The 22,914-nt window shown below is 42.4% G+C and overlaps 1 protein-coding gene across 6 annotated transcripts in view; it reads right to left on the reverse strand.

Moving 5' to 3' along the window:
* The window catches only part of ST3GAL3 (ST3 beta-galactoside alpha-2,3-sialyltransferase 3), a 494,104-nt gene that overhangs the window by 253,598 nt on the left and 217,592 nt on the right, over positions 1 to 22,914 (reverse strand). The window lies entirely within an intron of this gene.

A 22,914-nucleotide genomic window follows, 5' to 3' on the forward strand; every position in this document is an offset into this window, starting at 1 on the left:
TCAACACTGCAGGGTGATAACTGCAAACCAATTGCACTTTCTTCATCCAGGACTGTAGGTCTCTGAGCAATGTATATAGATATAATAAGTCTTGCCCTGAACTGTGCTGCATTGGTGATGGGTAAAAGGTGGAGAAATTCATGTCAAGCATCTTTCTCTTAGCACAGTGCACGGCTTCTACACAATGTCATGGCAAAATCCGCCAAGTAAGCCTCCAGATTAGCCTACTGATTCCAGCCTGACAGCGGTGAGCAATATTTATAATATGACCAGTGGTGGCGGTACACTTACATTAAGCAGAAAGTGCGACTAGACGACTAAACACCGAAATCCAATAATAAAATATTCCACAATCACTGCACTCAAACATCCCATATTATAGACCATTTGAACTTACATGTTTAATATTACATCCTATATCCATTTTACGTTGAACAACCCTATAGTTGTATTTTTTACATGAGAACACTCCATATACTAAAACCATTAAATACTACTTCTATAAAAGCAGGGTAAACCAACATCACATATTCCAGAGCACGGCACCTAGATCTTTTCCATCTGCAAGGTAAACGAAAACCTTAAACCCAACGCATCTAAGGCTGCTACATACTCCTTCCTCCCTGCCTACCCCATCTGTGTCACCCCTGTTTGTCTGTCCCTCCCCTTTAGAATGTAAGCTCCTATGAGCAGGGCCCTCTACCTTCTTGTGCGTCTCCTTACTCTACCTTCATCTACTTCTTACTCTCTACCAGGGCACCTAACACTTGGTTGCTTTGCATTGTTGCTTATCTGGGTGTTAAGGTCGCGAATGTAGCAATGTATATTATCCATGTTCCTTGTCCTGTATTGTATTGTACTGTACTGTAAATCAATCTATTTGTTTATGTACTATGTAAGGCGCTGCGGAACACTTGTGGCGCCATATAAATAAACGATAATAATAATAATAAGGCATCTCATTTTAGTTAAATTGTCTTCAAAATTCAGAATCTAATATTTGCCAACTGCAAAATGCAATGGAAAATGCTGGCTAAATATATATGTTAGTAACCAAATAAAATAAATACATATTTCAGAAGTACAGTATTGTATCATCCCATGTGACATCCACACCCACTAATTCAATGATACAGGCGACCGTAAAATCCTATTAGATCATTAAGATCATTGCAGCCAACTCTATAATTCTAGATTAGTTTCACCTTACAACTCAGTCTAGTGTCACTGCACCTGACATACTAGATTACACCCAAACTGAAATGTATTGGCTGGAACATACCAAGTACATCCTGCTCCCAAATGGACAGAGTTGGTAGGAGAATAGAGGGTCAGACATTGCTGGGTTCTAACCTCTCCTTTCAACCTAGCCCCATGAGGTCTCCCAACCCCACATTGCACGTCGAGTACCAGCAGGCACACTTAAGATATTGGGAGACCTGCCAAGTGGCCGAAGTGCCAGACCACCCTGGTTTTCAGATTGGTTTGTTCATTGGATAATCCTCCCAGAGCTTTAAACATTTTCATTTTAGAGTGGCATAATCCTTTAATTACGGAAGGTTGGCAACACTGTGAAGTCATTTATTACATTGCAGTTATCGGAAAGGTATAATACACACAATTATTAATTTCCTTCTCTGCTCCTGTCCTCGGCAATCCATCATTCCGACACTGATGATCCTTACAAAGCTCTTGGCAATTGTCTCCATAAGAACTCAATTTCCTTCTTGCTGTGACACCACCGTAAGACTGGAAAGGTTAGGTATAAAGGGGCCTATTCAATTCACATTTTCGTCAATGAAGCATTACTAGACAAGCAACAAATTATTGTCTTCAAACCCCCTCCCCCACCCCCCCTTCAATTCTTTTTCGGGCCCATACTATTTCCCTAGACATAGGATGAGCGATAAAAGACCTATTCAGTTTTCTACATGTGCAATTTTAAGCACATTCGATCGTCAAGCTGGCGGTAAAAAGAAGATTCTGGGAAAGTGGGAATTAGTCTCAGTTTATCTGAGGATGGAGGGATGATAAAGTTACAGGTATATGAAAAAAGGGGGTTGGGTATGGGAGACCGGTAGTCGGGATGTCGGCTGTCAAAGGACCGACAGCGGGCTCAGAATTCCGACAGGGTCTGGGTAAGTATCCTAACCCTCCCCTTCATCCCCTAACCCTCCCCTTCATTCCTTAACACTCTCTACCCCGCACCCTAACCCTCCCAGTTAGTACCTAAACCTAACCCACCCCCTTAGTGCCTAAACCTAACCCTCCCCTCTTAGAACCTAACCCTAACCCCCACAGTGGTGCCTGACCCTAACACCCCTCCCCCCCTGCAGCCTAACCCTAACCTCCCCTCTCGCAGCCTAACCCTTATCCCCCCGTGGTACCAAAACCTAACCAATTCCCCCTCCCCCGCGCGGCTAACCTAGCCCACTATACTTACGATCGGGATTCCGGCGTCGGCATCACAATTGATGTCGGGAGTCCGGCGCCGGGATTTCCAGCATCGGCGTCCTGTTCGGAGGTAAATTGACTACCGGCAATCTGAAAACCAGGGTGGTCTGGCACTTCGCCCACCAGGCAGGTCTCCCAATATCTTAAGTGTGCCCACCAGTACTCGATGTGCAATGTGGGGTTGGGAGACCTCATGGGGCTGGGTTGAAAGGAGAGGTTAGAGCCCAGCAATGCCTGACCCTCTCTCTATTCTCCTGTCAACTCTGTCCATTTGGGGGCAGGATCTACTTGGTATGTTCCAGCCAATATATTTCAAAATAGGATCTATTTGATTTTAACAGACGCATTCTCCACCGAGGACACTACCTAGAGAGTTAGTATTACTCACTCTACCTTATTGGGTTCAACAAACAAAATTTATTTTGTACGATGGTCTCAACTTTGTGGATTTTGGGACTATAGAAAGATTGGCATTTGCTTAGATCTTTTATCTGCACAAATGTGACATCATTGATCACATTTCATTGAAATCTTGTTGTATCCTGCTTTGAACACGTTTTCTGGCAACATCGGAAATTGTTCAGTCTCAGCCATGCCAAGAAGATATGCAAATTTCCTCTTCAATCAACATTTAAAGTCCGCTTCGGGATAATAACATGAGAGTTTAGGGAAATTCCCAGAAATCCATGTTTAAATGCAAACTATTAAAATCCTGCTTCCTTCATGTGTCATTTCCTGATCTACAGAAACGCATCCAAGTTTGCACATTACAAGTAGAGATGAGCGGGTCCAGTTCTCCGAGAACCGAACCCACCCAAACATAGGGGTTCCGAGTAGGATCTGAGTCCGGCTCAGGTTTTCCAGCCTAACTCGGAATCCAAAACGAGGCAAAACGTCATCATCCCGTTGTCGGATTCTCGCGGGTTTTGGATACTATAAAGGTCCCGGTGATCGGCGCCATTTTCAGTCCGGCTGTTGATAGTGTACAGAGAACAGACGTGCTCTGTGCTGCTCTGTCTTTTCAAGGGTACAGTGTTGTCAGGCTGGGGATGCAGTATTAAAGGGGGGGGGGTGCTGCTGTGTCACTGTTGTCCTGTCAATCAAGAGGCTGGGGCAGCTGCAGTAAATAAACGGCTGCTGCTGCATTGTCCATAAAGGGGCTGAGCTGCAGTACAACAAAGGGGAGGGGGTGCTGCTGTGTCACTGATGTCCTGTCAATCAAGGGGCTGCAGTACAAAAAGTGGAAGGGGGGTGCTGCTGTGTCACTGATGTCCTGCCAATCAGTACATAAAGGGCTGTTGCTGTGTTGGCCATATAGGGCCTGGGACTGCAGTACATAAAGGGGTGCTGTGTTGTCCAGGGGTGCTCTGTCAATTCAGGATTGCTCTTCCCCAGTTAAAACAAAAAAAAGTTAAATAAAATTAATAATTATCATTCCACAAAAAAATAAAAAGATCTTTTTTTTTTTTTTATTATTATTATTATTATTATTATTATTATTATTATTATTGTGTGTGCTAGCTACGCTATTATTGTTCGGTGACACTGCTATGTTATTATTATTTGATGACACTGCCAACCAGACAGCAGTATATCATCCATGTATTGTGACACTATAAGTTGTAGCGCAGTTATTCTTATTTACAACAAATCTTGTAACACTGTAAGTGGTAGCGCAGTGTTTTACTTTTACTCATAAAATATCTTGTGACACTGTACGTGGTAGCACAGTGTGTTATTCTTTTCTTATTCATAAAAATCTTGTAACATTGTAAGTGGTAGCGCAGTATTTTACTCATAAAAAATCTTGTGACACTGTAAGTGGTAGCGCAGTGTGTTATTCTTTTCTTATTCAGAAAAAATCTTGTAACACTGTAAGTGGTAGTGCAGTGTTTTACTCATAAAATATCTTGTGACACTGTAAGTGGTAGCGCAGTGTTTTACTCATAAAAAATCTTGTGACACTGTAAGTGGTAGCGCAGTGTGTCATTCTTTTCTTATTCATATAAAATCTTGTAACACTGTAAGTGGTAGCGCAGTGTTTTGCTCATAAAAAATCTTGTGACACCGTAAGTGGTAGTGCAGTGTTATTCTTTTCTTATTCATAAAAAAATCTTGTGACGCTGTAAGTGGTAGCGCAGTGTTTTACTCATAAAAAAATATTGTGACACTGTAAGTGGTAGCGCAGAGTGTTATTCTTTTCTAATTCATAAAAAATATTATGATACTCTAGGTCATTGATACCGCAGTATAATATTTAAAATTGGTACAAATTGACATGTGTGCTGTACCCCACTTCATTTGAGTTTGTTGATATGGAGAATGATCAGTTGAGAGGGGAGCAGGAACCACAAACTAGGGCTGGAGCTGCTGCCAGTGCCACCAGTCATGACGATACTAGTCCGTCTACGTCATATACTAAAGCAGATGCCCAAGGGCATACAGGGCTTAAGTCAGGGCATCTAAAATCAAAGAACCAATCTTTTACATTGATAAAGAAAAAAAAAAATCAAAGGGAAAGTTATCTGCAGAAAAGACATAAAATTGGCAATATGCCTTTCACCACATGAAGTAGCAAGGAAAGGCTAAGACCATAGCCTTTATTTATGACTGCTGGTTCTGCCTCTTATGATAATGTAAGCCCTTCTCCCTGCAGACATTTAAAAAAACTAGTGTGTATGAGCTGATGGATGAGTTGTAGATGATGTAACATCTCAACTGATTGTTCTCCATATCAACAAACTCAAATGAAGTGGGGTACAGCACACACTTCAATTTATACCAATTTTAAATATTACACTGCGGTATCAATGACCTAGAGTGTCATAATATTTTTTATGAATTAGAAAAGAATAACACTCTGCGCTACCACTTACAGTGTCACAATATTTTTTTATGAGTAAAATACTGCGCTACCACTTACAGCATCACAAGATTTTTCAAAAGTGTTTGCAAAATTCAGAAACTTTGGCTAAAAAGGTAACAACAAGCAGTCCAGCGTCAGCAAGCTCCCTTCTCTCTGCTAGATCCAAGCATCTGGCATCTTCACCACCAACACCTTCATCAACAATATCCTCAATCATGATCAGAAGTAGTCCTGCATCCAATTTTATAAGGCTAACTCAGTCCTTCCCTATACTCGATTCCTCAGAAGAATCCTTGAGCGCTATGCCTGCTGCAGCTGGGAGTGGATCTTCATCCCAGAAGGTGACCAGGAAGACTACTAGTAGTAGTTCTAAAAAACAATTGACTGTTAAACAATCCTTTGCAAGGGGGAGCAAGTATGACAGCAGTCACTCAGTTGAGCAGCGGATCACTGACACCATAACATCTACAGTATGCTGGTATTAGATGTGCGTTCGATATTCGCCATTAGTGCAGTGAGTTTTAGACAGTTAATTGTTCCTGCTACCAAAACCCATTTAGGGTCCACTTCACTAGAAAAGCAAATCCCAGCCTGTACAGGGACGTTAAATAAATTTAATTAGTGTCCTCCAAAATGCCATTGTACCCACTATCCACTTAACCACAGATATGTGGACAAGTGGAACAGGACAAACGCAAGATTACATGACTATAACAGCCCACTGGATGGGTGTATTGCCCTTAGCTGCACCAACAGCAGCAGCATCTAAGTCAGCTCATTCATCACCGGTTTCACTAAGAGGCATACCACTGACAACCTCTTAGAAAAATTCAGGGAAGTCATTGTAAAATGGCTTACCCCGCTTGGACCCTCCTCGGAATTTGTGATTTTTGACACCGCCACCAATATTGTTAGAGCATTACAGCTGGGTGAATTCCAACACGTCACATGTTTTGCTCACACTATTAGGCTGGTGGCGCAAATTTTTTTTTAAAAATGACAAGGCCGTGCAGGAGATGCTCTCCGTGGCCCGCAAAATTTCTGGGCATTTTCGCCATTCATCAGGTGCATGTAGAAGATTGCAGCATCTGCAAGAAATGTTGAATTTGCCCTGTCACCAGCTGAAGCAAGAGGTGGAACTCCACCCTTTATATGCTTGAGCGGATGGAAGAACAGCAAAAACCCATCCAAAGCTACACAACGAAGTATGACATAGGAAGAGGAGGGGAACTGTACCTTACTCAAGCTCAGTGGAAAATACTTTCCATGTTGTGCAGGGTGCTGAAACCCTTCGAAGTAGTCACCTGTGAAGTTCAGACATTGTCAGCTTGAGTCAGGTAAATTCCCTCATTAGACTGATGGAAAAGCAGCTTGAGAAACTGAAGGAGGAGCTAAAACGAAGCGATTCCGCTAAGCATGTCGGACTTGTAGATCAAGTCCTTTATTCGCCTCGCCAGGATTCAAGGGATGTCAGGATCTTCCAATCGGAGCAATACATTTTGCCGACCATGCTCGATCGTAGGTTTAAGTCATACGTTGTGACTTTCTTCCCAACGGACACAGATCTGAAGAGATGCAAAGAGCTGTTGGTAAGCAAATTGTCAGCTCAAGTGGCACGTGATGCAGCGATGGCTCCTCCTTCAGTTTCTCCACCAAGTGCGGCTGCCAGAAAAAAACTAAACTTTCCCAAAAAAAGACCCACTGGTGATGTAGATGAGTCAACACAATCAAGTTTGGACATCTGGTCGGGTCTAAAAGAATTGCCTACAATTAATGAGACCTCTAGCGTGAATCCATCTGATATGGTCACCATTCAAAGAATGGTTGAGGACTATTTTAATGATAGCGTCCAAATAGGCATGTCAGACAGCCCGTTTCACTACTGGCAGGAAAAAAGGCAATTTAGAGGTCCTTGCACAAACTGGCTTTGCTTTATGTTGAGCTGCCCACCCTCCAGTGTGTACTCAGAAAGAGTTTTTAGCACAGCGGGGAACCTTGTCAGCTATCGTCGTATGAGGCTACTTCCTCAATATGTGGAAAAGACGATGTTCATCAAAATGAACTAGAAATTTCATGAGGAAGACCTTTACCGCCAATTACATCCAAAAATTACAGAGGCACCTAAGGCTGTATTGGTGGATTCCAGCGGGGACAAATGAATATTGTCATCTTGCTTCTGTAAAGCCAGAGATCATTGCCAGGAATGTCAGCAGCCCGTTGGTAACTTGTTTTGTGGGGGCCCAAACAAACCAATCACTTCAGCCACAATTGGCAGTCCCTGTTGCTGAAGTGATTAGTTTGTTAAACTGTGCATGTCCTATATACAACAATTCCATCTTGCACCTCTTTTCTTTGAATTATGTGCTGTTTGGGGCATTGCTGTCTGCCATTTTTAATTTGATAGTTTATGAAACTGCCATCCTGTCTGCCACTGCTGTGTTGCAAAAGTTTAATAGATGTCCTATAATTTTTTTAAACTGCCGTGCTTTTGAGCCGCTGCTCTGATGCTTACTTTTTTTTTTATAGTTTCATACTGTATTTATTTCAACTAAAATCACAAATAGGTATACTTGCAAAATACTCTTATGCCATTTTTCAACCTTGATTTGTAGATACCAACCTGGTGGGCTTGGTTTTCCTCAATCATAACAGCCATGTTTGGCCTGATGCAACTCAAACACCAAATGGAAAGGCTATTTTGTGATGGTATCTGGAGATGTTCTCTGTCCTCCCCTCCCAGCCTTCCCTTCCATAATCCCAGAAGCACAATGATAACGGATGTTTAGTACCAGATTTTAAAAACCCCTCTGCTCCCTTCCTGTTCTAAGCTTCTGTTTTATGTGCTGCCACAGAGAGAATTTCCTACATGCCCCTTTCATTTAAAAAAAAAATATATTGGATCACCACAAGAGCTCAACTAGGGCAAGGACTGATGTGAATGAGTCAAATATTATTTGAAAATGACTCCCCACCTCCCTCCATTATAATTTGCTTTAAAAAAATAAAATAATTAAGTTTACTATGAATCAACTTTCCCTGCCTTCAACTATATACATACTCCATCTCCAGACGTAACTTGAGTTTGCAAGTCTCATCTCGTGGGAGTGTTGTGGGCGTGTAAAGTGACTTCTGTGCTTGTTTGCAGCGGGCGTGTGCAGAGGTGTAGCCATGGATGCGTGGGACTCAGAATCAGGCCCAATGTATCTAATACCAAGCACTTAAACAATTATATAAAAAAAAAATAGAGATGAGCGGTTTGATTTTGGCTCGGATCTTCCCACCAAGTTCGGGTCTCAGAACGAGGCAAAGTATCATCTTTCATGAAACATCCTAAATTTGTCTTGTCTTTCCAGCACATGGGTGTCAATACATCACGCCAGACAAATTTGGATACAATTTTTTTTTTTTTTGTGGGGTTCTTCACCAGTTTTACATTCTCTCATAGGAAATCAATGAATCGTAGTGTGCCGGCTGTACCCACTCATCCATCTTTCATCGCCTAACCAATAAAGGAATAAAACACGTGTGGATTAAAACCATCCAAGCACACTGCCCAAATGACAGACAGACCAACCAATAAGCTTCTAGCTATCATTTATCTAACACAGCTTATGAAATGAGAGTTAGAAGCTGATTTCTTGATTTGGGCAACTACACCACTTTATCTCTCACTTAGATTTAATACATCTCACCCTCAATGTATTTCAGTCTAAAGGTGCCTACACACTAGGCGATTTTTTTACACGATCTGCCCGATTCCGACGCATCGGAGCGACAGATCGTGTAAAATATGTTCTAATCGTTGATTGTCCACTCATGATGCCGATGCGCATACCCGCTGGTCGTTCATCGCATCTTCAGATCTTGCCTGCTGCAGGCAAAATCTAAAAATCTCAGACACGAAGCACTGGAATAGTTAGGATGCACGATAGATTGTGGGTCAATTTGGATAGTTTTTACACCATATCGTGCCCACGACTGCCGGGGAGCTGCCAGGGGATAAATCGGACACGATATCGGATGATGACCAGATCGCCTAGTGTGTAGGCACCTTAAAGCTGGCTACATTGCAAGCTCTTAAAACCAGTGCCACCAACTCATCTGTATTCATGTGTACATAGTTTTGGATTAAATGTAAAATATTCAATATTAAGGGCCGTATTCAATTAGAAGTGAAAAGTCCGTTGCCAGACTTTTTCGCCGTCATCGCTGGTTTTGGGTGCGAAAAAGTATCGCGCTCGTCCCCGCTTATCCCCGCATTCAATTGCAAATGTGCGAAAACGGGACCCGGCGTAACTGAAATTGGCAAAAAGTTCTGTCAGTTTTGAGGACACCCCCCAAAAGATGCACTGACATGGAGGATCACTATGGGTACCTTCGAATAGCCCTGCTAAAGGTATTTGTGGTTTTTAAATGGTCTTAACAGGCGCTATTTAGCGTCTTTCAGCAAGTGGTGAAGAATTGCATTTTACTACTTTTTGGGGGGAAAATAAGTATTCCCATCAAATTTGGGGTACATGAAAATTTGTGCAAGCATATTATAAAGTTGCTAAAGTCAAGCATTAAAAAGCGCCAAAAAGATATCTAGATGTATTTCACATATTGAAATGTATATGAAATTGCTCTATCACATTTATTTGACCCCAGATAGATTGCACAAAATTTGGCCTTCCCAATCTAATTTGTGTTGGCGTGCATGTGGTCAAATTGGTGAGATTTTTCATTTTTTTCTGGAATTGCCATATTATACGCCCCCTTTGGCTGGAGGTAGAGGATTTGATCCTGAAGGTTACCGGTCTGCGGCTGTCTCTGCCCCCCTGCTCTCTTACATATATTCCAGGATGATGTCCCAGTTCACCACAGATATTTTATAAGTCATGTAATTATTGCTACCAGGGCAGCTATTTCTCAGTTCTGGAAGCAGGATAAACCTCCCCCCCTTTCTTCGATAAAGTCCAAAATAAATGATAGTTTCCGGATGGAAACTTTGAACTGCCCCTATTCGTCTTCCGCTAACTCACCAATGATAAAGTGGTTCAGCTGGCATGAATTTATCACGGTGGGTCCATGCCTTCCAATAACCACACATTGATATTTCAAGGTTTTGATGTGTTCTGTATTTTGGTTTGTCTATTGACGTTGTGGAGTGTTCTCTACTATTTGTGTATGTCATACACTGATTTTGATTTGTTTTCCGGTTTAATGTGATATTTTGATTTTTTTCGACTGAAATTTGCCTGTATCCCCCCCATGTTTTTTCTTTCCATTCTATTTTTTCTGTACCCCTTTTTTTTTGTTTGAAAAAAAGAACAAAAATTCAATAAAAATTATTGTTTAAAAAAAAAAAAAAAGCGCCAAAAAGGCACCTTCAGCAAACACCTGCAATCCAAAATACTTGCAGACCCCCCCAAAGGCTATTTCGATAGTTTTTCAATTTGTACCCCCACTTTGATTTTTTTTCGCCCATTTTTTCAAAGTGCTTTTTTGGGGAGTCCTTTGTGTATTTTTTGGCGTTTTTTTTACACAATTTGCATCAAGGGGGGTGTACAAAGGGTACAGGGTGGTTTCCGCACCTCTGTACCCCAAAACCTCAATTGTGCACTTTTTTCCGCCGGGTATTAATAGGCAAAACTTTTTCGCCTATTACATTGCATTGCGTTTTCACACCTGCTGAAATTGAATACGGGGAAAAATGAAATCGACGAAAAAAGACGTCATCGGCGAAAAAGTTTAGCCGAAAACGGCTTTTTGCTTTTAATTGAATACGGTCCTAAGACTTTAAAAAAAAAAAAAAACTTCTCTTGTAGCAATAATTGATCAGGCTCAGCCACCGTAGAGCAGAATCGAGTTATGTTACATACATTTAATCCATCGCCTGAGAATTCTCTCAAGTGAGATCTTGTCAAGTTGTATTTAGACAAGTGAAATGTGAGCCCCATTAAACCAGCACTATTTAATTAGAGACGAGCGGCTGGTTTTCAGTGAATCAGCTCCTTAGATAAAGGAGTCACCACATTTTGGCAGCAGAAACACAGACTATCTACTTGAGGGAAACTCTCCCCTTCTCTAACGCCACTGCTAGTGACAGTTATAGCTAATCTCTGTATTCAGCCAATCTCATTGAAGAGACAAGACAATTGGTGTTATAGATTTGTACTGTACTGGGAAAAGAGGGACACAGCCCAAAACACGGAGACCAGTGTGTCACACCACAGTTAAACCTTATACTCCATCAGACCGTCATCCATATCGGAATTTTATGTTCTATATAACTTAGTAAGACTTATGAGCATTGGCTGACAGAACATTATGTTATAAAAATGGGCATTTAACAGGAGTGGGAGTTGCCACATGGCAGAGGCAAAATGTCATGTTTAGACTCCAGTGAAACACTGCCCCCCAGTGGCTAAATGGTAATATATTTTTATCCACATGAGCATCGAAAAACATACATATATAAAAGTATATACACACACCTATATATCTATATACATATATATATATATATATATATATATATACACCTAGATAGACTATATACTGATATACTGTCATATACTGAAATATATATGTATACTGATATCATGTCGTATACTGAAATTGCCATCTAAATAAACAAAGCAAAATCAAAGCTGTCATTAAACCCTATAGGACCCAATGGTATTCAAAGAGTACCATTGCGTTAGGTCTCTTGTTAGTGTAAGAGGTTAGTCTGCACCCACCACCACCCCCCTCCCATCCACTCCCCTTCCAGTAGTCTCTTGTGGTCATCTCAATGCAGGGCTGGACTGGCCATCGGGCACTTCTGGCATATGCCAGAAGGGCCGATGGCCTAAGGACCGGTTGGAGGCGGGGGTAAGGAAGAGCTCCCCGCCCTCCACCCAACGGCTCCGGAATCATTATGATATCACGGAGACGGAAGGGGTGGAGGCGTGTATAGGCCGGCGGCCGGGAAGAGACGGGGGCGTGCCGCGAGGCCAGCCCCGTGACTCGCGGCATGCCCCCTTGTATTAACCACGTCCTCCTTCACGCGTGAGTGCATGGCGCACTGCCAGGGCTGATATACAGCCCCAGTCCGTCCCTGTCTCAATGTCACATGCCTTTAGACATAGAGGACCAGCGCTCTGGGTCTTTGGAACAGAATGTAACTTATAGTTTCCAATGCAGAGTTAAACATAAGTTGACCTTAATTGCTCCCTCACCGCATGCACAAACTAAATGCGCATATTTGCCATTTGCTGGGTTCTACGCATCTCTGAAGCTGTGCGGCCCCCTGTCCGCACGCTTGGTTTGAAACAAGTCATCATTTTCAGTGCGCACTTGCGCCCGCCCTATTTGTAGTTGAAAAGTTCCGTGTGTGAACGGGCGTAAGTATGGGGCCACACGGTCTGCACATCAGCGGCTGTTACAGTGTAACGTAGCATTTCGCATGCAGATACACCCACAGTTGCACACAGAATATAGGCATGCTGCATATCATTTTAATCAGCAGTAGCTGTTTGTGCGTCCTGTCCGATTCACATCGTTTTGCCAATAAGACGCACTACAAGGAAAAAAAAGTTGCACGAAAAGACGCTCGGCACAACTGAGTTGCACGGCACTCACACGTTATGTATTTTTAATTTGGTACAATGGATGGGCCCTGAGTCGGAGGATTGGCGTGAGGCTTCCTAAATGTTTAGCAAGCTAAACGCGCTGTCAGGTACTACTACCTGCGCACAGCGACACCACTGGCTGTTTTGGTAACCAACCTGCTTGGGACGGAATATTCACTATATTTGTTATCGCAATGAACGCTGCCCATAACTGAGTTTTCCGTTTCGGGTGGAGGGACAGACCGCCCCTTATTATCACATCTCAGCCTTTTACAGCATCTGTATACTTACAATGTAAGTGTCAGGATAAGCTCCTGTCATCATATCCACTTGAAATGTATTTACGGGAAACTCCAGAGACCCCAGGGCACATCAGTTTCCAAGGAGCGGCCCAGTGACAAGACCACTTGTTGATACTGAAGGTGTACGATGGAATTCAATGTACATTTTTGTTCACGGATTTAACTCTGAGGTGACTGGAATTAGCTGGCGTTGGAAACAACTGATATTAAATCCATTACTACTATTTTTTATGATACAAAACTGTGCTATGGTAGCAGCATATTAAAGGTGGGTATACATTAGCCGATATGTAGACGACGTCGTCTGATCCTTCGGAACGCACTGACACATCGTCGTGTGTGTACACACTACTAACGACCAAGCGCGCTGCCGTTTGGTTGTCAGTCGCATCGTCAGATCGGGCCCTACATGCAGCTCAATCTGACAATCCATCTGAGGAACCCATTCAGCGGGAAGCGTCTGGTGCCGATATATCGGGCGGACGGGCTCCGGATCGTGTAATGTGTACCGGCTGCCCTATATGTCACCCTGTTGGCGGTGCAGTCGTCCGTTGCCTCGCTGAGTACACCCATTGTTAAGTGTATACCCAACACGTCCTTAATACTCCATGGCAGTGGTTCTCAATAATTTTTAACCCAGGTACCCCATGGTAGCCAATTTGCATCATTTGCATCCTCAACATTTACAAAGTATATAATGTATATATACGTATACAAGCAATATAAGTGTGTGAACAATTAAAAAAAATATATACAATTGAATTAATTGTACTTCAATAATTCTCACAAATTACAATTTATGAAAACTTTTAAATTGACAATAAAACTATAGTCCACACACTGTATGCTTGGATTGACTTTTTCAGTTTATTATAGGGCACCTACTGTGATACATGTGGCTAGAGGTCACTAGGATACTGCTTTCCTTCTGTGTCTGGATGTCCTGCCCCGACATTACAGAACATTTTTCAAGCACTCCTTAACGTCACAGCAAGTACCTCTGGGAGTCCTAGTACCCCAAGGTAGAGAAACACTGGTCTATGGAAATGCCACCAACCGTTAGGATACATGTTAAGGTGTAAAAACAAAATTACAATTTATCTTAAAAGTTATATATAATTCTAGAAACTGCAACATTACACACCAGGCAAAGACTGCTTTACTGTTAGCCTTGACTATTCAAGCAATACTGGAATTAATTTCCCATTGGCTCCTATGCAACACACTGGTTTCATCCCCCATTTTCATCCCTGTTTAATGTAATCTGGGACCTTTGGAGCCCGATGGGCTCTAATGGATAATTCAGCTATTTGTTCAAGAGCTAATTTTCAGCAATAATAGTAAAGCTCCACCGACTGTAAATTGTACCAGTGTGACCCTCCCGCTAACTGGAGCCCCGAAGATGCTCTATGAAGACGATTCTAGCAAAACATTTCCAGTTCTGTAACTGAGAACCATATAATTAATTCTGTTCTCCACTTTAACATGGCAACACGGGGAGAAAGGGCGGGCGCAAAACCAACAGAAAGGTAATCTCTTGACTGTGTGGCTTGTGATTGGTCCTCACATCCTTCACTAAGCTCTCTCGCCCCACATACACATGCCCAATTTTCAGCCAGGGCTGTTAAAGGGTTTAAGAAAAGTAGGATTCCAGGAAAGCGACAGGAGCAAATAATATAGTAATTGGTAGTGGAGCTTTAATTAAAATACACAAATTTAAATGCAATAAAAGCAAATTTTCACCTTCCTCTATAAGTTACTTTCCTGGGCTGATATATCTACACTGCCCTGTATGTGGGGTAACCAGAAATCTAATAGAACTGCCCTCTTAAAGAGATTGCCTACGATTACTTTATCAGCCACCATCTGGGAGCAATGCAAAGGCTAACTTTCCATCTCCTCTTCTCCGATGTCTATCGCTCCATTTTAGAATAATCCCGACTTTCCTGTGAGTCGGTCCATTGCTTTTTGCTGCCCTTGGTTCAGATCTGATATACACTGTGTTGGCGACCTCTTGGTCCGAGAATCTTTCCTATCCTTTGAGGGTCTCTGAACCAAATACAAGGATCTTATATGCAAATTCTTTGAATACTTGCACTTAGGCCTTTGGTACAATCTGCCTTGTCAGAGGAGATCCCAACTTCGCTCTCCCCATGTGAGAAGCTGTGCTTTTTCTTCTTACTATGGAAGGGGACAATCTCCTTTCTTGCCAATGTTGTTCTCAATAGCATCCTAGTTTCTTCAAGCCGACGCGAACAGGAATAGGGGAGGGATTAAAACCCCACTACCTGAGGAGGACCATTGGGAAACCATCAGAGAGAAGACTGCCTCTAGCTCCATCTCCACACTGATTACAGAGAATACTTGTCAGGTTTAATATTAATTACACCTCAATCCTGAGTCCTGACAAACTTGCTAGAATCTACCCCCTGCATTCCCCAGAACTGTCAGCATGGACTTGCCTTAAACTATTCTCCTTTTGGGGTAAGGTCACTGCTTCTGTGTCCAGTCCAAAAAAATCTTTGGTCATCCCCTCTCTGTTATACCCTCTCACATGTGGATCCCCATTCTGCAAAATAAGCCCCCCACATACTAGCTCGCTGTTTAAGTGCAACATTTTGGAAGGAGGGTGAGCCACCCCGCATCTCAGCACTGACATCCTTAGCCTGGTACATTATGTGCAAAGATTAACAGCCACTTTCACAACTTTGAGAATAAGTTCCACCATATTTGGACTCCCTGGTTAAATAAATTACCCTCATCTTCTGATATAATTTTGATATATATAACATTATTTGCAGGCCCGTACAGGCCACGCTCCCTCCATGTGATGCCACACGGAGCAGGGCCACAATCGCCGGTGATTACAGCAATGCCTGGAGCATCCTGAGGAGCTGTAAGGGCAATGGTGTGACATCTGAAGCGTCCTAAGGCATACTTGCCGACAATCAGTTCCCTCTTTCTGGGAGGGAGCTGACTGTCGGCTAACAGCGGGGGTGTGCCTGGCCATGACGTCACATTTGGGGTGGAGCGGGGGGCAGGGTTGCGTCATCATGGCCCCGCCCCCTCTTCACAATGCCATTATTTTCAGCATTGTGAAGCAGGGGGCGGGGCCACGATGACGCGATTCAGATCGAATCGTGTCACCGGGCCCACCCTCTGCGGTGGTTTTTATATTAACTCTGCGGGGGGTAGGAAGGGATGCCGGCTACCGGGAGGCTTGTCTGCCTTTCCGGGGGGCTGGGAGCGGTACTCAAAATACGGGAGGCTCCGGGCCAAATCAGGAGGGTAGGCAAGCCTGTCCTAAGGACACTCCTGGTGGTACTGCTGCATAGATTCTGGCTGCAGGGTACCATTCTAGGCACCCTGCTAACCAGATAAGGCTAGCAGAAAAAAGGGCCTTATATGTCCCCAGACCTGAGGTTCCCCATCCCTGATTTAAACAATGACTTGGTTGCACTACAAGTTGTTATTTAAAGTTTTGGCAACTCTTGAATCCTGAAACCCAGTGAACATAATAAGCTTGTGGCTTCTGCATTGTGTGTGCTGGCGAACACTTAATAGCCCTTTTATTATCTACTGTTGCATAAGAGATCATTTGTCTGCACAGCATCCAAAACCAACAACTGCATTAGAATATCTTTGCCAGTGGTGATGAAACTTAAAAGAACACTGAAAACCCTGGCAGAGCTTCAGGTTTCAGAAGTAACATGAGCAGTTTTGGAACGCTGTTGCATGCCTCAAGGAATATATCTATCTATATATCTATCTATCTATCTATCTATGTATCTATCTATCCATCTATCTACAGTCAGGTGCATAAATATTGGGACATTGACAGAATTTTCATATTTTGGCCTCTATTCACCACCACAATGGCTTTGAAATGAAACAAACAAGATGCAGACTTTCAGATTTAATTGGAGTTGATTCTAGGTGTGACATTTGCATTTGGAATCAGTTGCAGTCGACTCTCAATATGAGATCCAAAGAGCTGTCACTATCAGTGAAGCAAGCCATCATTAGGCTGAAAAATCAAAACAAACCCATCAGAGAGATAGCAAAAAGATTAGGTGTGGCCAAATCACCTGTTTGGAATATTCTTAAAAAGAAAGAACGCACTGGAGAGCTCAGCAACACCAAAAGACCTGGAAGACCACGGAAAACAACTGTGGTGGATGACAGAAGTATTATTTCCCTGGTGAAGAAAAACCCCTTCATAACAGTTGACCAAATCAAGAACACTCTCCAGGAGGTAGGTGTATATGTGTCAAAGTCAACAATCAAGAGAAGACTTCACAAGAGTGAATATAGAGGGTTCACCACAACATGTAAACCATTGGTGAGCCACAAAAACAGGAAGACCAGATTAGAGTTTGCCAACCAACATCTAAAAAAGCCACTACAGTTCTGGAACAACATCCTATGGACAGATGAGACAAAGATCAACTTGTACCAGAATGATGGGAAGAGAAGAATATGGAGAAGGAAATGAACTGCTCATGATCCAAAACATACCACCTCATCAGTGAAGCATGGTGGTGGTAGTGTCATGGTGTGGGCATGTATGGCTGCCAATGGAACTGGTTCCCTTGTATTTATTGATGATGTGACTGCTGACGAAAGCAGCAGAATGAATTCTGAAGTGTTTCGGGCAATATTATATGCTCATATTCAGTCAAATGCTTCAGAACTCATTGGACGGCGCTTCACAGTGCAGATGGACAATGACCCGAAGCATACTGCAAAAGCAATCAGAGAGTTTTTTAAGGCTAAAAAGTGGAATGTTATGCAATGGCCAAGTCAATTCCCTGACCTGAATCCGATTGAACATGCATTTCGCTTGATGAAGACAAAACTGAAGGGAAAATGCCCCAAGAACAAGCAGGAACGGAAGACATTTGCAGTAGAGACCTGGTAGAGCATCACCAGGGATGAAACCCAGCATCTGGTGATGTCTATGCATTCCAGACTTCAGGCTGTAATTGTCTGCAAAGGATTTGCAACAAAGCATTAAAAAGTGAAAGTTAGATTTAGGATTGTTTAGTTTGTCCCATTACTTTTGGCCCCTTAAAAGTGGGAGGCACATATAGAAACCGTTGTAATTCCTACACAGTTCACCTGATTTGGATGTAATTACCCTCAAATTAAATCTGAAAGTCTGCAGTTAAAGCACATCTTGTTTGTTTCATTTCAAAGCCATTGTGGTGGTGAATAGAGGCCAAAAACTGAAAATTCTGTCAGTCCCAATATTTATGCACTTGACTGTATCTATCTATCTATCTATCTAGAAATATATGTATATATATATATATATATGTATATATATATATATATATATATATATATATATATATATATTGTGGTAGGCAGATTCTCAGTGGGGCAAGAGAGAGGAGAAAAGGATTGTGGGAAGATGTGTGAGGGCTGCCTTTTGGAGAGAGCTCAGGTGTGGGCTGATGAGAAGGTAGACCAGTCAGGCTGCAGTTGGAGACAGTCTAAGTGGGACTGTGGCAGCCAGAGAGCCCAGTGAAAGTAAGCCAAGCCATTGGGGCCAGGAGGCCTGTCCGGACCTTGCAGGAGGCAGACTGTGTGACATTGAAGCAGCTGGGCTGCAGGCTGAGGAAGCCAGGGCCTATACCTGTAGGATACAGGGAAGGCCACCAAGATTGACTGTGTTTTGGATAACTGTTGGCAGCCAAGTCAAGCCAGGCTGGAGCCGGCAATAGACCTGCAAAGAAGCAGGCAGAGACTTTATTAGCAGACTAGCTGCACCGTGATAGTCAGGAGTCACGAAGTGAGTTAGACATTTTAAATAGGGGCTAGGTAGTGCATTATTTTCTGTCTCCTGGTTTCCATGCTGAAAAGTAAAGGACTATTACATTTATTTACTTGAAAGCTGTGTGTGGACCCTCATTAAGCACCTGAACACTGCACCAATCCACCCTCTACCGAGCTATTTACCCCAAGCTATCACATTATATATATATATATATACACACACAGATACACGGCAAGAAGCTCTCCACATTGCAATGATAAATATTCAAATTATATATATATTTCAATATATGTATAGATCAGGCTTGCCACCCCTCCCGATTTGGTCGAGAGCCTCCAGAATATCGGGTGCCGCTTCCGACCCCCTGGAAAGGCAGGCAAGCCTCCCGGCTGCCGCCTACCCCCCCAGACTACTAGTAAAAACCCCCGCTGCGGGGGGGGCCTGATGACGCAATTGTGTGGTCACGCCCCTGGCCCTGCCCCCCAAACATCTTCATAACCCGGCCACGCCCTCCGCAGAATGCAGGCATTCTGCTCCCTCCCGGAAGGAGGGAGCTGAATGTCGGCAAGTATGGTATAGTTAGAGATAGAGAGAGAGAGAAATCTTGCACTGACTATATAGAATTGTCTTCACCCTGTTGCCCACTGAATAAAGGAAAGGATCGCGGAACACGCATACTGCGACAGTAGCACTCAGGGTCTCAAGGAAGAAGTATAACACAATGTCTGATCAACGTTTCAATGCTGATGAAAATGTGAAATACATGAAGCAGACACTGTGCTATACTTCTTCCTTGAAGTGCAACCGTCGCCTGCACGAATTGGAGGCAGCAGATTGTAGGCTTCACCAGTGTTTATGAGAGTGCACTTAACAATTCTCAAGAAAACAGTGACTGGGACATAAGGCATAAAATGCCTCATGCCTCTGTGATGCCAAGTGTTTCTTAGTAACATGAGAAGCTGAATACTGGTCCAGTAAAATGAATGGCACTGTCAGCACTGCTGCTACACTTGGGATCTCCAAATTTTATCCAAGAACGTACTGCGAATTAGCAGACATAGGGCATCATTTACATTTACAAACTGAGATTATGCACCTATGCGACGCTCGTTGTTTGTGTGACATCATGCGCTTATTCTCTGCCTGTTTTCATGGAGTTGAAGTTATAGACATAATAGTGCACCTGAATTTGTGCAAAAATACAAAATGAGATTTCGTCTTGCAGCACGGAATATTCTAATCTTCCTGGAAGAGGCGTTCCTGGGTTACTACAATTTCACCTTCATATCACCATTTATCCTGCGTTATTACAGAATATACCCTACATTAGTAATGTCTCCCTGTTCGACACGTCCTCACCTTTATTGTTGGTGACAAGTTGCAAAAAAAAAAAAATTGAAGAAACTTTTATTTCAATGCTGGTTAACAAGATTTACTATACTTACCACCAAATACCGTATATTACATACCATATATACATAAAACGTACGACAAAGTGGTAGCAATGACCACCGACATTAAACACACAACTGACCAGAGATGGACTAACAGGTAGATTAATCACCTAAAACAGCATGATGTCCTTTTGAATTATGCCAAAAACACCCACAATCTTTAAGTCTGGGTGGACAGAGAAATGGACCAATTCATTGTTGATAAATGGCCCAGTAACCACATATCTTACTTACTGGGCCATTCATCATCAGTGATCCCATAGGACCCCCTGATATTCAGCAAACTCCGAAAACTAAAAGTTTTCTGAGTTTGCTCACGAGAACAAGCGCCATCTTCAGACGGTGCTTGTCCTCGGATCCCCGCTCCTTCCCAGGGGAAGAAGTTCCGGGGATGCGAAGAGGGATACGAGGTGATCCCTCTGCCGCCTCCTCACTACCTCCCCGGAGGCTGTGCAAATGCGTGACCTCGGGTCACACATGCGTAGACGGGCCGACGGGGAGGAGGTAAGTAACGCAGCTACATCTGTAGCTGCGATACTAACCGAGGGGACAGCTGCTTTTCGGGGGGCAGGTGTCTCCTCACTGGAGCAATGATGAATTGCTCCAGCATAATCTATCCCCCGCTGCGAGTTGGATACTTAAGTATCCCTCACAGCGAGTTCAATACTAAATCATCGGAGGCCATACGATGAATAGGCCGAGTTACTGTGCAGTGTGAAAGGGCCCAGTTGAAACAACCCGGATTGAGCATTTCAACTCAGGTAACGAGCAGGGTTAACCACGAGTTCAACCCGACTCGCGGTGTAGTGTGAACGGGTAACCCGGGTCGAGGCGACCCGGGTCTCGGTCGCTGCATAGGAAGAGCCGGCACTTAAAGATGATCTCATCTCCAAGTGCCGGCTCAGCAGTGATGGCGGTGACGCCTGTAAAAATCCCGGGTGCGACCCAGCATTTGCGATGTGAAAAAGGTATTATGCTGGCCAGCTCTTTGGAAAATTAAATCCACTATAAATGGAGGAAAGAAGTATAACAAGAATTAATCTGCCAGGAGCCCACCCATTCAAAGTACAGAGAAATGCATTTATGGTGGAACAAATTGCCATACAGTAGTTACCATGCAATTATAGAGCAATGTAAAAAGATGTACTGGAAAGTGATACATTGAAAAGTGATAAACTGCCAACCAATCAGCTCCTATCTGTCATTTTTCAAACACAGCCCGTAACATGACAGTTAGGAGGTGAGTGGATGGTAGTTTATCACTTTCCAATATATCACTTTCCAGAGCTTAGTACATCTGCCCCACTGTTACAGCATTTGGTGAATTGAAAATTGTGGCAGCGGAGCTGAAACCAAGCAGAGGCAGTTTTATTACAGGAAAGCCAATGGCTATTTAGAGAGGCAGATGGATCCTATTCAATAAATATTATGTATTGAATATTCACCATACGGTTTCATCCAGTTAATAGACATGGGTATCTATGTTACATGGCAAAATCAGAATAATCATTTTTCAAAACATTTAACATATATAAATCAAATTATAACATCGATTTTAATTTTGGATTATAATTTTTTTTTTTTTTTACATATAACAATTTTTTTTTTCTTCGCTGAAAGTTATTTAAAGTGGAACCGCCCAAGATGACTTAACTCAAATTATGCACGAGCGCTACCTCAGAACTGATTTATGCTGCATAACTTACTCTTTGTAGTGTGGTTTATATTTATTATAGGTGTATTCATTTGTTGTTTTTTTTTAATTATTATTTTCTTTTAAAGGCACATGCAATTATTTTGTTATGTTATTAAAATGTTTATGGGATATATTATATTTTGGAAGAAGGAATTGATTTAATAATGTAGACAGATGTATTGTTATATTCTACTCTTATTGTTATCAGTAGTTTCTTTATGAATGTATTATTTGAACAATTTTATGATTTGTATTGATAATATGTTTTGATGTATATTGGGTTACATTTTTTGATATTTGTATCCTAATACAATCATTTTAACATAGTGTACTCTGTACTAATGCACCATGGCATATTTGCAAGTATTGTATCTCTTTATTTTATTTTGTGCAGGATTTATATATTGTATTTTTTTTCTGTAAAATTTTAATTTTCAATAAAAATTGCTAATTTAAAAAAAAAAAAAAACAGTGGAACCACCCATATTTTTTTTAGATATGTGAGTATTCTATGTTCTGAACTTACTCTCCAAATGCTGACATATGTCTGCGTAAGTCTTTCACACAAGCTAAGTGACCGATTTCAAACACTTCAAAGCCTTTTTAGCAGCAATTTTTTCCCGTCGCAAAAAGTTTGTCAGTTATACCGGTTAGCAGCGGTAGAAAGAGACATCCCCCTTTGCTGTCTGGTTCTGGTACGCATCTGTAACCCAGCAGCCAGGGGAGAGTACCAAAGTGTAGCTGTAGCTATGTGGAAACTTCCGT

This window comes from Taudactylus pleione, unplaced genomic scaffold (genome assembly GCF_031769625.1).
Source record: "Taudactylus pleione unplaced genomic scaffold, aTauple2 ptg000662l, whole genome shotgun sequence".
Taxonomy (NCBI): Eukaryota; Metazoa; Chordata; class Amphibia; order Anura; family Myobatrachidae; genus Taudactylus; species Taudactylus pleione.